We start from the raw sequence: 14,097 nt of genomic DNA on the forward strand, positions 1-14,097 counted from the left end.
CAGCCCTGATCTTTGGACTCAAAAACCACTTTTGTCTAAAATCTATTGATCAAAGGTACATCACCAGGAGGTTGATGCAAACATGTTCAGGGTGATTTACGTAAAATAGAAAAACAGGCACACAAAAACAGCCTGATCTGCCATGTACTTGGCAGGGCCAATGATTAACTTTGGCATGGTACTTGATAGTGCAAGGGCTGCCCTCCTGGCTCCGAAACTGGGCCGGAGACACAGGACAGAGTCTAAATCTGCCATGGTTCTTGCAAAGATCCTGATTTTCTGTCTGCAAGAGCACTTATTTGAAGACAAAGAAAAGTCTTGGTACCCTAGTGAGCATGTTTTAAACATATTACTTTTAAAATATGCTAAGTTCGGGGCACCTGCATGGCTCAGTGGATGAGCATCTACCTTTGGCTCAGGTTGTGATCTCGGGGTCCTGGGATTGAGTCCTGCATCGGGTTCCCTTCAGGGAGCCTGCTTCTCCTTCTACCTGTGTCTCTGCCTCTCTCTGTGTGTCTCTCATAAATAAAATGTCAAAAAAATTTATTCGCTAAGTTCTATTGTACTGGGAACCATCACCTTGCTGGTCTATTCTTAACTGCATAGTGTCTGTGAAGTGCCTCTGGTTTGGGAGATCAAACCTTCTTCCTAGTGTTGATTCTTTATATCTTAGGGCCAGGAAGTAATCATCTTTGAATGCACTGATTAATTCATGCAATGTCCTCCAAGTTAGGACCTTTGGGGTTTTAACACATAAGTTTAAGCAGTAGAATGAATGTGTTTTCATGCAAAAACAATGTAATGAATATGTGGTTCTAAATAAAAACTCTAGCAAATTGGTGACTGGGGACTCTGGAAAGGACTACTGTATTATTTTAAAGTGTATTAGAATGTAGCTGAAACTGATGTTACATAATGAAACTAATCTAACATTAGTTTCAGGTGTACAACATAGTTATTCAACATCTCCGTGCATTATGCTTTGTTCACCACAGTATAGCTACCACCTGTCACTGTACAACACTGTTACAATACCATTGACTATATTCCCTGTGCTGTACCTTTCATTCCAGTGACTTACTCATTCCATGAAGTCTGGAAGCCTGTATCTCCCGTTCCCCTTCACCCATTTTCCCCATCCTCTCACTGCTCCTCCTCTTGGGCAAGTATTAATTTGTTCTCTAAAGTATTGAGTCTGCTTTTTGTGTTTGTTTACTCATTTGTTTTGCTTTTTAGACCCTACATATAAGTGAAACCATATGGTATTTGTCTTTCTCTGTCTTATATCACTTAGCATAGTACCCTGTAGGTCCATCTGTGTTGTGACAAATGACAAGATCTCATCCTTCTTTGTGGCTGAGTAATATTCCTCTATGTGTCTGTGTGTGTGTATATCTTCTTATTCATTTATCTATCGTTAGATAGTTGGTTTGCTTCCATATCTTAGCTATTGTAAATAATGCTGCAATAAACACAGGAATGAATATATCTTTTTGAACTACTGTTTTTGTTTCATTTGGGCAAATGTCCAGTAGTGGAATTACTGGGTGGTATGGTGTTTCTATTTTTAAATTTTTGAGGAAGCTTCATAATGTTTTCCACGGTGGCTGCACTAATTTACATTCTCACCAACAGTGCTTGAGAGTTCCTTCTTCACCACATGCTCGCCAACATTTGTTATTTCTTGTCTTTTTGACTTTAGCCATTCTGACAGCTGTAAGGTGATATATATATATACATCCCGGGATCCCAGGCATCCTGGGATGTATATTTTTAAAAATATTTATTTATTAAGTAATCTCTACACCCAATGTTGGGCTTGAACTCACGACTCTGAGATCAAGGTTCACACACTCCTTTAACTGGGCCAGACAGACACCACTGTAAGGTAGTATTTTATTATGGCTTTAATTTGCATCTCCCTGAGGAGCTTCTATATTTTGAGCTTTCTTTCATTTGTACTTGGAAATATACATATATATATTATATATATATTCACCAGGAAGTCAATACAATTTAATTATAGGCACAGATATAGACAAGGAATAAATAAAAGTAACATACCAAGTTATGAGAAACAATGAGCAAAAATCGTCCTGTGTCAGTGCAGAGACAAGCCTCACACACTTGGGTCACCTAGAGCTCTGAAGGGAGCAGGGGGCTGACTCAGGTAATGGATTGACATTTTCAAAGATTAGAGCTAGTGGGAATAAAATTTTTTTTTAAAGCCTGCTTGGAGGGATCCCTGGGTAGCGCAGCGGTTTAGCGCCTGCCTTTGGCCCAGGGCGCAATCCTGGAGACCCAGGATCGAATCCCACGTCAGGCTCCCGGTGCATGGAGCCTGCTTCTCCCTCTGCCTATGTCTCTGCCTCTCTCTCTCTCTGTGTGACTATCATAAATAAATAAAAATTAAAAAAAATAAAACCTGCTTGGATTTCCCATGGGTTAAGTCCATATTGCCTTGTAAGGGGTGGATCGGGGACAAAGAAAAGAAACTCAGAACTAACGAGCAGGTAGCAAAGGTTGACAACATTCCATGCTGGAAATGATTACAACGTCATCCAGGAGGTATGATCTGGAGTCTCACCCCACCTCCCCTGGGCTCCCACCCAGCTCAAACAGACTCCAACTGCCCTTGACCACATTGGCTCTGCTGGTCCAAGCAACCCTATACGGGTACCTCTAGCCTAGAGAGCAGGTAATGGAGGTGGCGGAGGCTGTGAGGGTGCTGCAGGTGAGGCACATACTTAGCAGGGTTGTGGAGGGGGGTGTTCTGCATTGTCAGGACTGCAAGGCCTCAGGCAGTAAACCCCATCAGAAAAGATGGTCCCTTCCTTCTACTCAGATAAGCTTTCCTCGAAAGTATTGAGTAACTATTGGGGTGATCTCTGGGGACTGGAGTTTTTATGGTCTGAGGTGAGTCAAGGGTGAATTGGGCATATCCCCTGACAAAGTATTCAAAGGCCACTGTCTGGATCTCCATGGGGCTGCTAGGAGCCAGAGCCTCTGAGTCGGGTAGGGTTCTATCATGTGCTCAACAGATGGGGAGCCAGTCGAGAGCCCTATCTTCTGGAAGAACCACAGAGAGAATGCTTGTGCTGATAACGAGTCATGATGGAGTTGATAACCCATTCTGGGCATACTGGCAGCCTTCTGGCAGGTTGCCCTCCAGGAAGGGGGACCCTCTTGGTCAGAGCAATTGTGTACATCATGAGACCATTTGCTAGTTCTTACCTTCCACTTTCCAGCTCCTTTCTGCCACCTCCAGTAAATTTTTATCATGTGCAGAAAGAATGAGGCCCTAAAGATACCTGAGGCTGGTAGAAAGCTGACTGAAGAGAAATTGTAGAGTTCTCAGATCTCAAAAGATTTGAGGATACTTGAGGTGAATACTGTGGACAGAGTATGTGAGTTGCTAGAGATTTGGGTGAGGATCCACTCACCTAGAGACCTGTCTTGTAGAGGCAGGGCTCCATCATTTCCCCTAACTCCTGTCATCTTTCTTTTCAAGAAGTTCTTTAGTTTAATTCAACAAACATTGCCTGAGCCAAGCACCTCACCTGGCTCTCTGAGGATTCAAAGTTAAAGCCCTGTGTTCTCAGGGACCTCGACAATATAAGTGGGGCAGAGAGGCCAGGCGTTTAACAGCTACGTCAACTGGAGGATCCTTAAATTAAAGCTGAATCCATGTGTACAAATATAAATGAATTCTTATTATTTTGTCCTCAGTAGAGATGACTCAAGACTTAAACGCCCTCTGGGAAAATGACCAGCTGAATCTGGGAAGCAATGACGATGGAAAATTATAGAGGCCCCCCCCTTCTTTGACAGGTACACTAGCTGGGCACTCCTCAGGCACTTTCTCCACAAACAGAAACTCAAAGGCTTAGAGATCTTGGTTTGGGAAGAACACGAAGGAAAGAGGCCAGAAAGTACAGTCTGGTCTGTTTTTAAATAAGCACAGCTGGTTCCAGTGTCCTGGCACCTTCTTCTCCAAGAACAAGATTGACTCACTCACTCGAACAAGTTTATTTGCCGACAGGAAAGTAAAGAGGAAAGGGAGCCAAAAATTTCTTACCAAAAAGAAATGCGGACTTCACCTGCATCCAAGTCCTCTATTCTGGTGGGGGCTCTGGGTTCTGTTGAGGAAGGAACTGCCTTTGCCTAACTCAGCTGTTATCACTAGACAGGGTCCTGTCCGCACACAGTAGCAGAGCTGTGAAACCCAGCTTCCATCCAGGGCTTTGAGCAGGGTAGACTTCTCTGAAGGATGACAGCTCAAACTGCATAAGATACAGTTGTATTTTAAAAAAATGTCTTTGTTTTGGGGGCACCTGGGTGGCTCAGTCAGTTAAGCATCTGCCTTCGGCTCAGGTCATGATCCCAGGGTCCTGGGATCGAGCCCCCTCATCGGGGTCCCTGCTTGGCATGGAGTCTGCTTCTCCCTCTGCCTCTGCCTCCTGCTCCCCCTGCTTGTGCTCTCTCTCTCTCTCTGTCAAATAAATAAATAAATAAATATTTTAAAAAATTAATAAAATGTCTTTGTTTTCTCTTTTTTTTTTCCTACCAAGTGACCAGTGGGGGTAAGGTGTTTAGGGGTAGACAGTAGACACTGGGCAGATTGACTCTTGTCACCTTTTTCAGTGAGTGACCCAGTTCAAACTTTACGAAAATATGTTGGGAAAAGCAGGTGGAGGGAGAGGTGGGTTAATCATTGTTAGTGGGTGAAAATGGCTGACTTATCTCTGGCATGGTGAGAAAGTTCAGCTTTGGGACCTTGGACTGTGCATCTATTGACCAGGTGGGGGGAGCATGGTCCATGTCTCAGGATGGGCTGGACATTTTGTCCACAGAAAAATACTGGAGGGCATTTGCTTCATCGTAAACAGTCAACTCCCCACTCACTGCCTTCCTCTGCCACCCCAGGGTCTGCCTTCTACCAACATCAGATCAATCTTGAGAACCTTCTGGAGGCATAGACAGACCATCCTTTGCCTTCCCGCATCTTCTTTAACCATCCTCCCCAGAGAAGCTCTTGTTCCCTCCAGAGAACATCCTGTTTCCACAAATGGTCAAGCAGCCCCCTCACCGCCAGATGGTAGACAATTTTTCCACTCTTCATTGACCCTTTGGCAGTGCCAAATCATGCAGGCCCTTGGGACATATTCTTGCCCCTAATTAGATCCTTCCTGCCCGGAGTTAAACTTCGTTGATGGTGCACTGCAAAGGCAGAGGCAAGGGAACAAAGTCCCTAATAGTGGTCAGAACTATTTGCAGAAAGCTCATTTTCCCCTTTATTCTGGTTTGTACCTCAGAGGCAAAGATGGGCTGTCTGAGGACAGACAGGAAATGTGACTCAAGCTAAGGATCCAGCCCCAACCTGCCATCCCTCCTTGCTTCTTCTCACGGATTCTTTGAAATTCTTTGAAAGAATTGGGACAGAGGAAAGAAGAAGGGGAGGGAAGAGGGAAACGAAGTCCTATGCAGCCAGAGCTCAGCCTGCTGGGAGGTGGAGTGAGCTGGGGGCTGCTGGGTAGAGGTGAGTGTGGGGCAGAAGGAGACTTTTGGTTTTCCTTAGGAGATTCTCCGAAACATTGTTGGGCCTCCAGCAGGGTGGGGGTGGGGGCAGCCCAGGAGATGGTCTCTCTTCCACTACTATCACTAGAATTTAAAAGGAAAATAAAAGGTTGCAAAGGAAGATTAAAGAGCTGTGTGACTTTGGCTGAGTCTCTACAGTTGTCTGGGTTTTACTTTTGTCAACAGTTAAATAAGACTTGGTGACTATCACCCTGCATTCTGGGTTAACATACCTGAGTCTCTGGGGCTCCATTGAAAGTAGCTCTAGTGAAGTGGTGCCTGATTTTTAATGACTTAACAGAAGTCAATGATTCATTATTGCTAGAAGGAAAAGACAAATGGATTAATATCTTTTTAACTAAAACACATTTTTTAAGATTTTATTTATTTATTCATGAGAGACACAGAGAGAGGCAGAGACATAGGCAAAGGGAGAAGCAGGCTCCCCATGGGGAGCCTGATGCAGGACTCCATCCAGGACGCCTGGGATCACAACCTGAGCCCAAGGCAGGTGCTCAACTGCTCAGCCACCCAGGAGCCCCAACTAAAATATTTTTGAAAGTAATATAGTCACGGGGCACCTGGCTGGCTCCATTGGTGGAGGGGGAGACTCTTGATCTCCAGGAGGTGAGTTTGAGCTTTCCACTGGGTGTAGAGATTATTAAAAAAAAAAAAAAAAAGCAACACAGTCACATAGTTTTTAAAAATTCAGAGTTCAAAGGCATATTCAGTGAAGCCGCTTCTTCCTCCCACCTCTGGGCACCTTCTAGACACCAGCGCTGCCACAGGCAGCACCCCAAGGCCTGCGGGGCGCCAGGAGTCCAGACAGCTCTCAAGGGTGTTCAGTGGAGGGGAGGCACCCCCACACACACACATAGAGGCTGGCAGCCAGCCTGGATCTAAACTGGAGGAGGGGGCCGTCCCCTCCCCCTCTTCGGCGCCCCACATCATTCTCTCCCCCAGCTCTGCCCTGCAGTCTTTTAATCAACTCTTTCCTTAATGGCCACAGTATTTTCTTCCTAACCCAAACACCGTGTTGCACAGCCGGTTATTACTCCTTCCCTCTTCCGGAGCTCGGCTGGGGGGAGATAATTAGGAAATCAGTAGTCTTGGACCCTCTTAGCCCGCACCTTACCCCCTCTGAGAATTCCCAAATGAGGACCACAATGCAGAGAAAGAGGAAGAGGTGAGGCCTGGAATTGTCCTGAAAACAAACAGTGAGGTCTCCCCACCCCCCAGGCCTGCAGAGGGCCAAGGAACTATTCTGAGCTATGAAAACACAGCAGGGCTCTGCTAGGAAGTAAACAGCCGGCTGTCCCGCCAACGCCTGTCTCCCTGGACACGAGTCCTGACAGGGCGGGATCTCTGGCCAGCAGGCAGGAGACAGAGAAAGGCAGGGAGAGTCTTGCGTCCCTCCCTCCTCTAGGATGAAAGGGAAAGACGGTATTTGTTTTATTTTTAGGATTTTAAAGATTTCTTTCACTTTAGTAGATTTGAGGTGGAAGGAGGATGGTCCTGAGGTCAAATACGTCCAGGGGATCTCTCCAGCCTTGAATTCCAGAAAGCCAGGAAGCCTGTTGCTCCCTCCTCAGCCCCATGCAAGCTGTCTCCTCTGCTCTACTGGGAAGTCACTGTGACCTGCTCACTGTCAAATCTGCTGGTTGGCCTTTTCTCCTCCTTCTCCTTCCTTGATCTTTTGGCCACATCTGACACTTCTGACAGCTGCCTTGAAATGTTCACTCTCTTTGTGTCCAGTGTTGCTCCAGCAAGCTCTCCTTTCCTTTCTCTTCTTCTTCCTCCCCTGGCATGATGCTGGACTCTGCTTGGACACCACCTGGATGTCCCATACAGTCCCAAATTCATGAGTTCCTTCCAGACCTGTTCCTCCTCCAGACTTTCTTGTTCTGTATACACATCTCTTCTTCTGCCATCCTCTGGGCACTGAACCTGGCAACTTTTGAGTCATCCTTGATGCCACGGCATTGGGCTCTGACCGTATATATTCTACTCTGACTGCTCCCTGTCAGTCTCTCTGCCTAGACCTGCTAGTCACTCCCTTACCTAATGATCTCTTACTCTACTTCTTGCTCCCAGCCCAAGCCACCTGATCGACTACTCACAAAAGAGCCTTCTTAAAATACAGTTCTTCTCGCTTGTCACCTGAAAAATATTCAGTGGCTCCTCATCGCCTTCAGAATGAAGCTCAAATTCAAGCTTGCTCACAATCAGACCCCAGGTTATTTTTCTAGCCTCATGTTTCCAATCTCTCCTTTATGGACCCAACTCTAGTTGTATAGCAGTTGGGTTTGGATTTCCCAGATGCACCTTGGTTTTCCTAGATTTGCTCTTCCCTCCACCGGAATGCAATTTTTCCCATCCCCATGTGTCCAGATTCTAACCACGTTCAAGGGAAAGCTAATAAAGCCTTCCCAACGCACTAATGCTCACCCATTCTCAGCTGGAAAGGATCACACTGACTTGAGTTTCCCTAGCACTTAACTGTTCCTATCTTGGGGCACTTATCATGTTCAAACCTTGCATTGCAGTTGTTTTGCATATGTCTCAACTCTCTTCCTGCTATCCTGAGCTCCGAGGGCCACGAAAGCATCCCTTCCAGCCTTCAGAACTGAGCTCTGCTTGTATATCTAATGTCAGCATAGTAGCCTGTGTATCTACAGATGGTTCTTTCCATCACTGACACATGCCCTCTTGCATTTTGACTTCGCCGGTCTTCCTATCAAGATGTGAAGTTTACATCTCCATCCTTTGAATCTGAGCTTGATCTTGTGCTTTGGCCCATGGGACATTAGGAAATGTGATGCAAATAGAGGCTTGGAAAGCATTCACTCACTAGAGCTTGTCCTTTTTGGGCTGCAGTTGGAAACCTGGGCCACAAAGGAAAGAAGTCAAGGCTGATCTGCTGAGACTCTTTGTTGTAACATGTGACCTGACAGCCAGCCCCAGCCACCAGACATGTGAGTGACACCATCTGAGACCATCCAGGTCCAGTCCATCTGCCAGATATCTGCGGCTATGTGAGTAATCCTGGGTGACTCCAGCAGAAGAACTTCCCCTCTGAGCCCAGCCCAGGTAGTTGACCCATGGAATAATGAGAAAATAAAATGGTTTGTTGTTTTAAGTCATTAAGCTTCAAGGTGGTTTGTTACGCAGTAACAGAAATGCCCTGCAGATCCTGGTTAATAAACTATTAAATACTGTCTTGTATTCATTGAGCATTTACTATATGTCAAGAACTGGTTTTGGAAAATTACATGGATTAACTCATTTAATCATCGTAAAAATTCCAAGGTGGATTTTATTACTGTCCCTATCTTACAGGTGTGGAAAGTGAGGTGCAGAGAAATATAACATATTTAATGTTTAAAACATATTTAATGTTGCCCAAAGTGTGACATTTGCCAGATCCAAAGGCCAGCAATATGGCTCTAGAAGCCAGACTATGAACACTACACCACGTTGCAGAATGAGGAAAACATGAACTCATTGAGTTGCTGCCTCACAAACACCCTTTCCCACATGCATGCCAAATTCTATAGCATTTGGGGGTCCAATGCTCAGCCTCTCCCTCTAACTCTCTCACCCCATACTTCTTTGGATCTATCCCAGGCTCTGGGCTTCTCTTATCTGTTTCAGGAAAAGCCCAGCATGGGGTACAGATTTAGAGATCTGCCAGTGTCCACCTTCTCAGAAACCCTTCCATCCCATCTCCCCACTTCCTGTGACCTTTGCTGAATTGTTGGTTCCAGCAATGCCAGTCTCATCTGGAGAGGGAATGCTCAGGGTTGGCGTGTCAGTGTCGCCCTTTGGCCCCATGTCCTGATTTAACCTGTATAGTCAGGCTGATTTTTCACTTGGAATCTTTGGGCTTTCTTATATCATCCCTTTTGAAGTAGTCAAAAAGGAAAAATTGGATATGAAATGGATTTTTACAAGACAGAGAATTACTTGGATATAACAAGAGTTACTGTTCAGATTTCAACAAAGATATATTTAAGCACCCCTAATGGGCATGACACCATCCTAGGCACCAGGACAGTGAGGCCAACAGGACATGGGCTCAGTCTTTTGCGTGGGAAGTGAAGGGAGGATCTGCATAGATAATGAACTAGAATTCAGTAGGTGAACCTCTTTTGTAGGGTTCTGTCCAAAGTACCAAGAAAACAGGGAGAACAAAGCAACTAGATTTGCTCAGGAGGTGTTACTTGAGTTGGGTTTTAGAGGATGAATAAGTGAGGGAAGAGGGAGGAAGGGGGAAGAGGGAGGAACCAGAGGAAGGAAGTGGAGGGTGTGCATGGGTAGAAGTGTGAGTGGATAGGAATGGACTGGGGAAGGATATGTGGTTGGGGCATCTGGAGTGCTGGGCATCAGGATGGCAGGAGTGCTGAAACCAGTTTGTGAATGACCTCATATGTCTGGCAGGGAGTAAGGAGCTCTGAAGATTTGTTTACACATTTATTTTTTTAGAGAGGGATGGAGAGAGAGAGAGCAGGTGCTTGCAAGTGAGGGTGGAGGGGCAGAGGGAGAGGGAGAATCTTAAGCACACTCCACACCTAGTGCAGATCCTGACGTGGGGCTCAGTCTCATGACCCTGAGATCACGACCTGAGCCAAAATCGAGTCAGACACTTAGTGACTGAGCCACCCAGGCGACCCCAAGGAGTTCTGAAGATTTATAAGGATCAGTTGGCCAAGGAAAAACTGTAGGGGAAGAAGGGAAGGAGGGTAGGGATTTGCCTACAGTGAGTTTCTGCTCTAGAAGTTATATATGAAGTCCAGGCAAGGCTGGGTGGGTTGTGGCATGAGAGTCTGGCTGATGTCTTCAAGTCACTCCATGACGGTTCCTTGGTGAATTTGCCATAGTGCAAGGGAGGGACGTAAATCAGAAACCAGATTCATCAGATCACCAAGGGGGATCATCTTTCAGGGAGGATCTAAATTTATGAAAGTAACACCTGCAGGCTAATCTTCATTTACAGTGGCTGTCAAAGCAAAAGCCAATTTTTATCAGACTACCAATTAGTTCATTTACACAAGAGATATAATTGATTTGCCCATTTTCTTCCCATGACCAAGGTGGGAAGCTGGCCCAAGGAGCTGTGAGTCAGAATCAGCAGTTGCTCATGAGATAGGTTTGACAGTTTCTTGTGCTAATGTCCTCCAAGTGGCTAATGTACTTCTGGGGCTGGATATACCCAGCTTTAAGCCAGGTCCTCTGTTCTCGACATGCTCAGATTGTCCTGCCAGGACAGACTCTGTAATGCTCCTTTTCTGTGCCTTCTGATGAATACATTATATATCTAAGACACATTCTCTGTATATATTTCTGTATCAAGCCTCCTCTGGCAGTCTTGAAACGGAACTACAGTCCCAGGGTTTTCTCAACCTTGGATGCATGTTAGAATTACCAGGGGGGAGGGTGTGGGCGGGATTTAAAAGCTGCTAATATCTGAGCCTCACCCCCAGAGGTCCTGATTTTATTGGTCTGAGGTACAGCCTGAGTATGTAGAGTTTTACAAGTTCCACCAATGATTTAATACACAGTCAAGGTTGAGAGCTTTTGCTTTAAGGCAACTGTGCATATTTCTGCTTTGGTCCATTGAGTGTTGATTTTGCTCTTAGAGGGTCACTTACCATGGGTCAGGTGCCAAGTTCAATGATGTCACTCAAGCATCACCTTGTTGAATTCTTTCACCAGGCCTGCTAGGCAGTGAAGAAGAGCAGTGGCATAGGAGAAAGCAGTCAGATATAACTGCACAAAGACCTAGGTTCAATCCCAGCCCCATGCTTACTAGCCAGATGACTTGGGGGCAAGATACCTAATCCTTCTGCCTCTTAGTTTTCTCATCTGTAAAATGGGAATAATAATATCTGCTTCTCAAGGTTGATGTGAGGCAACAGATGGAAATTAGCTCATCTATGGTAGTCTCCACCATCCTGGCTCCATTTCAATGGAGGAAGCAGGAAAGGCTGAAGCCTCACTCTCTTTGAGGATCCTTAAGAAAGGGACCCCCACCCATCATATTCTGGCCCATAGACATAGGTCAAGGAGTATGAGAAACATGCCATGGATAAAAGCTTTATAATCAATTTCTCTTCACAGAATCCAGATATGGGGAGGAAGAAGAAGAATTCTACAGAAGCTGCAGATCCTGAGTGGAGCAAACATGGCTAACCATCAGCCATGGGCCAAGTGCTAGAATGGGGACACAAAGCGGGTGCTACTAGGAGGCCTGCTCATGTGGGTAGTGTGTGTGTATGTGTGTGTGTGGTGGGTGAGGTTCTTTCAGTGGGATCTGTAGGTCCAACAGTCCCTAGAAGGGCCCACATTCTTTCCCACTCACCAGGTTCCCCCTACAACTTTGCTGCTCTGACCCTTTGGATCTCTCTGGGCTACATTCCTCAGGGTCTGGATGCTCTTTTTCTTGTGGCTGGGTAGAGTGTGTCCCCAGTAAGGCCTACCAACAAGGCTGTGTTGGGGCTTTTCCTGAGAGTTCCTGTGCACATACTTCTTTAGAGTGTCTCAAATTGTTCCCTCTGACCCCAGTGGGGAGCCCCATCACAGCACTCATTGGTTGGCAGGTGGCCACAGTAGCAGAGACCCTCACTCAGACCTCAGCCTGGGGGCGCAGGTCCCCTCTCCCTATCCTTGCATGTGGAGAAGCAGAGCTGGAACAGCCGGGAGAAGCATCCGTGGCTCCTCCTTAGCATTTGCTTGGTGACAGGGGTGGGGGGTGGGGGTCGGGGGGTGGGGGGTGCAGGGGTGGGGAAGCAAGAGGATAGCGTCTATACCCATCGCGGTTCAAATTTTTTCACACAGGAAAACACAAGAAAGTCAAAAGAGGATATTTATCTGGGCTGAGAGGATAAAGAAACACTAAATCACTGAGCCTAGAAATAAAATGAAGCATCAGCAAACTGTCTTAAGCAGCTCTGCCTTAACCCCTTCTCCAGCTGAACGCTCTTCACCATATCATTGCTATTCTTGAATCCAGAACATGGCTGCCATGGCTTTTAGCCTTTGTATGGAGGTCCATTTGTCAGAACTTAGTTCCTTCTGGCTCACCTGCTTGAGCCTGGGGGTGTAGGCGGTTCTTGAGGGAAGCACAAGATTTCCATGGTGTCTGAGCTCCTGGTTTCCTATTTCTCTCTGGTCATAAGCTGAGCTGGACCCAAATCTCTGTGCCCTTATTTACCCTTTTGCCACAGCCTGCCCTTGCCTAGGACTGGGTCGGTGTCCTGGACTTCCTCCTGGGGAGGGAATCCCCTCTCTTCCTGACCCCACAACCCCATTTCTTAGAAAAGAGACTGACAGAAGTAGGTAAGCTGTAGAAGCAGAGATGTGGACACCCTCTACCCCATGGGTTTCTCTGATCTGGAGGTCTGTGAGCCTTACCTCCTCCCTACCGTACTCCTGCCCCCAAATTCTTTTCTGGAAAACATTCCAGTTCTTATTTATGCCCATCCATAGTCCACACTGAAGGAAGGCCAGTGGGGTTGGGAGCCCCTGGGGACTATTGCCTGACCAGACCAGGCTGGTCCCCACCGGGACACCCCTGGCTCGTTGGCATGCCCACCCTGATCAGACAGCTCCTGGCCAGGGGACCATGCTCCTGATGCTTTCTGATTCCTCTCTTTGGTGGCATTCTCATCACCTATACTGGCTGCTGCACAGCAATGGGGGCCACTGTCACTCAAGGCCCTGGGAACATTCCACCCACAAAACCCCCTGAACTGCTACTGTCACTTGACCATCCTACTCCTTCTCAAAAGCAATTGCCACATGGTCTACGTCCATGGCAGGAACTCGGAAGAGGATTATTTGGCAGTATAGACAGGTGACAAGATGACAGGAGGAATATTTTTATTCAGGTAGTAAAAGAAGAGAAATGCCAGGGAGTAGAAGCTGAATTAGCAAGAGGAGGGGGAGGGAAAGGAGGAGGAACAAAGGGAGGATGATGAAAGTGCTAGAATAAGAGGGACACAGGCCTAGTGGGGACCCTGCCCTAGTACTCGAAAGAGCAGCTGGTCTACAGAGGCCTTGTCTTCAAATTCTAGACCCAAGGGCAGAGGAGGAACTGGGCAGGCCCCAGAAAGTTTCTGAATGTACGTAATGACACTGAATTGCACATCTAAAAATGATCAAATTGGGGGTGCCTGGGAGGCTCAGTTGGTTGGGCACCTGCCTTCGGCTCAGCTCATTATCTCAGGGTCCTGGGATGGAGTCCCACATGGGGGTCCCTGCTCAGCAGGGGCCTTCTTCTCTCTCTGCCTCTGCCTCTGCCTCCCCTTGCCTCGTGCTCTTTCTTAATCTCCCGCAAATGAAGAAATAAAATCTTGAATGAATGGATAAATGAATAAATAAATAAATAAGTAAATAAATGTATGTAAAAATAAATGTAAAATAAATAAATAAATAAATAAATAAATAAATAAATATGATCAAATTGTACATTTGATGTAATGTAGGTTTTAGCACAATAAAAGAAGAAAGGAAAAGTAA

At 46.3% G+C, this 14,097-nt stretch overlaps 1 long non-coding RNA gene across 3 annotated transcripts; it reads left to right on the forward strand.

Annotated features, from left to right (window-relative positions):
- The first annotated feature begins 5,316 nt into the window (after nt 1–5,316).
- LOC129512080 (uncharacterized) lies at nt 5,317–14,039 on the forward strand. 3 transcript variants are annotated; one of them, XR_008664966.1, is made up of 4 exons: nt 5,317–5,539; nt 8,455–8,667; nt 11,698–11,835; nt 12,415–14,039. It is a non-coding gene; the product is annotated as an uncharacterized LOC129512080 (long non-coding RNA). The 3 variants fall into 3 exon arrangements; XR_008664965.1 differs by lacking the exon at nt 12,415–14,039 and having other exon boundaries at nt 11,698–12,262; XR_008664967.1 differs by lacking the exon at nt 12,415–14,039 and having other exon boundaries at nt 8,455–8,612; nt 11,698–12,262.
- The last annotated feature ends 58 nt before the right edge of the window (nt 14,040–14,097 follow it).

Source organism: Nyctereutes procyonoides, unplaced genomic scaffold (genome assembly GCF_905146905.1).
Source record: "Nyctereutes procyonoides isolate TBG_1078 unplaced genomic scaffold, NYPRO_anot_genome, whole genome shotgun sequence".
NCBI classification, from domain to species: Eukaryota; Metazoa; Chordata; class Mammalia; order Carnivora; family Canidae; genus Nyctereutes; species Nyctereutes procyonoides.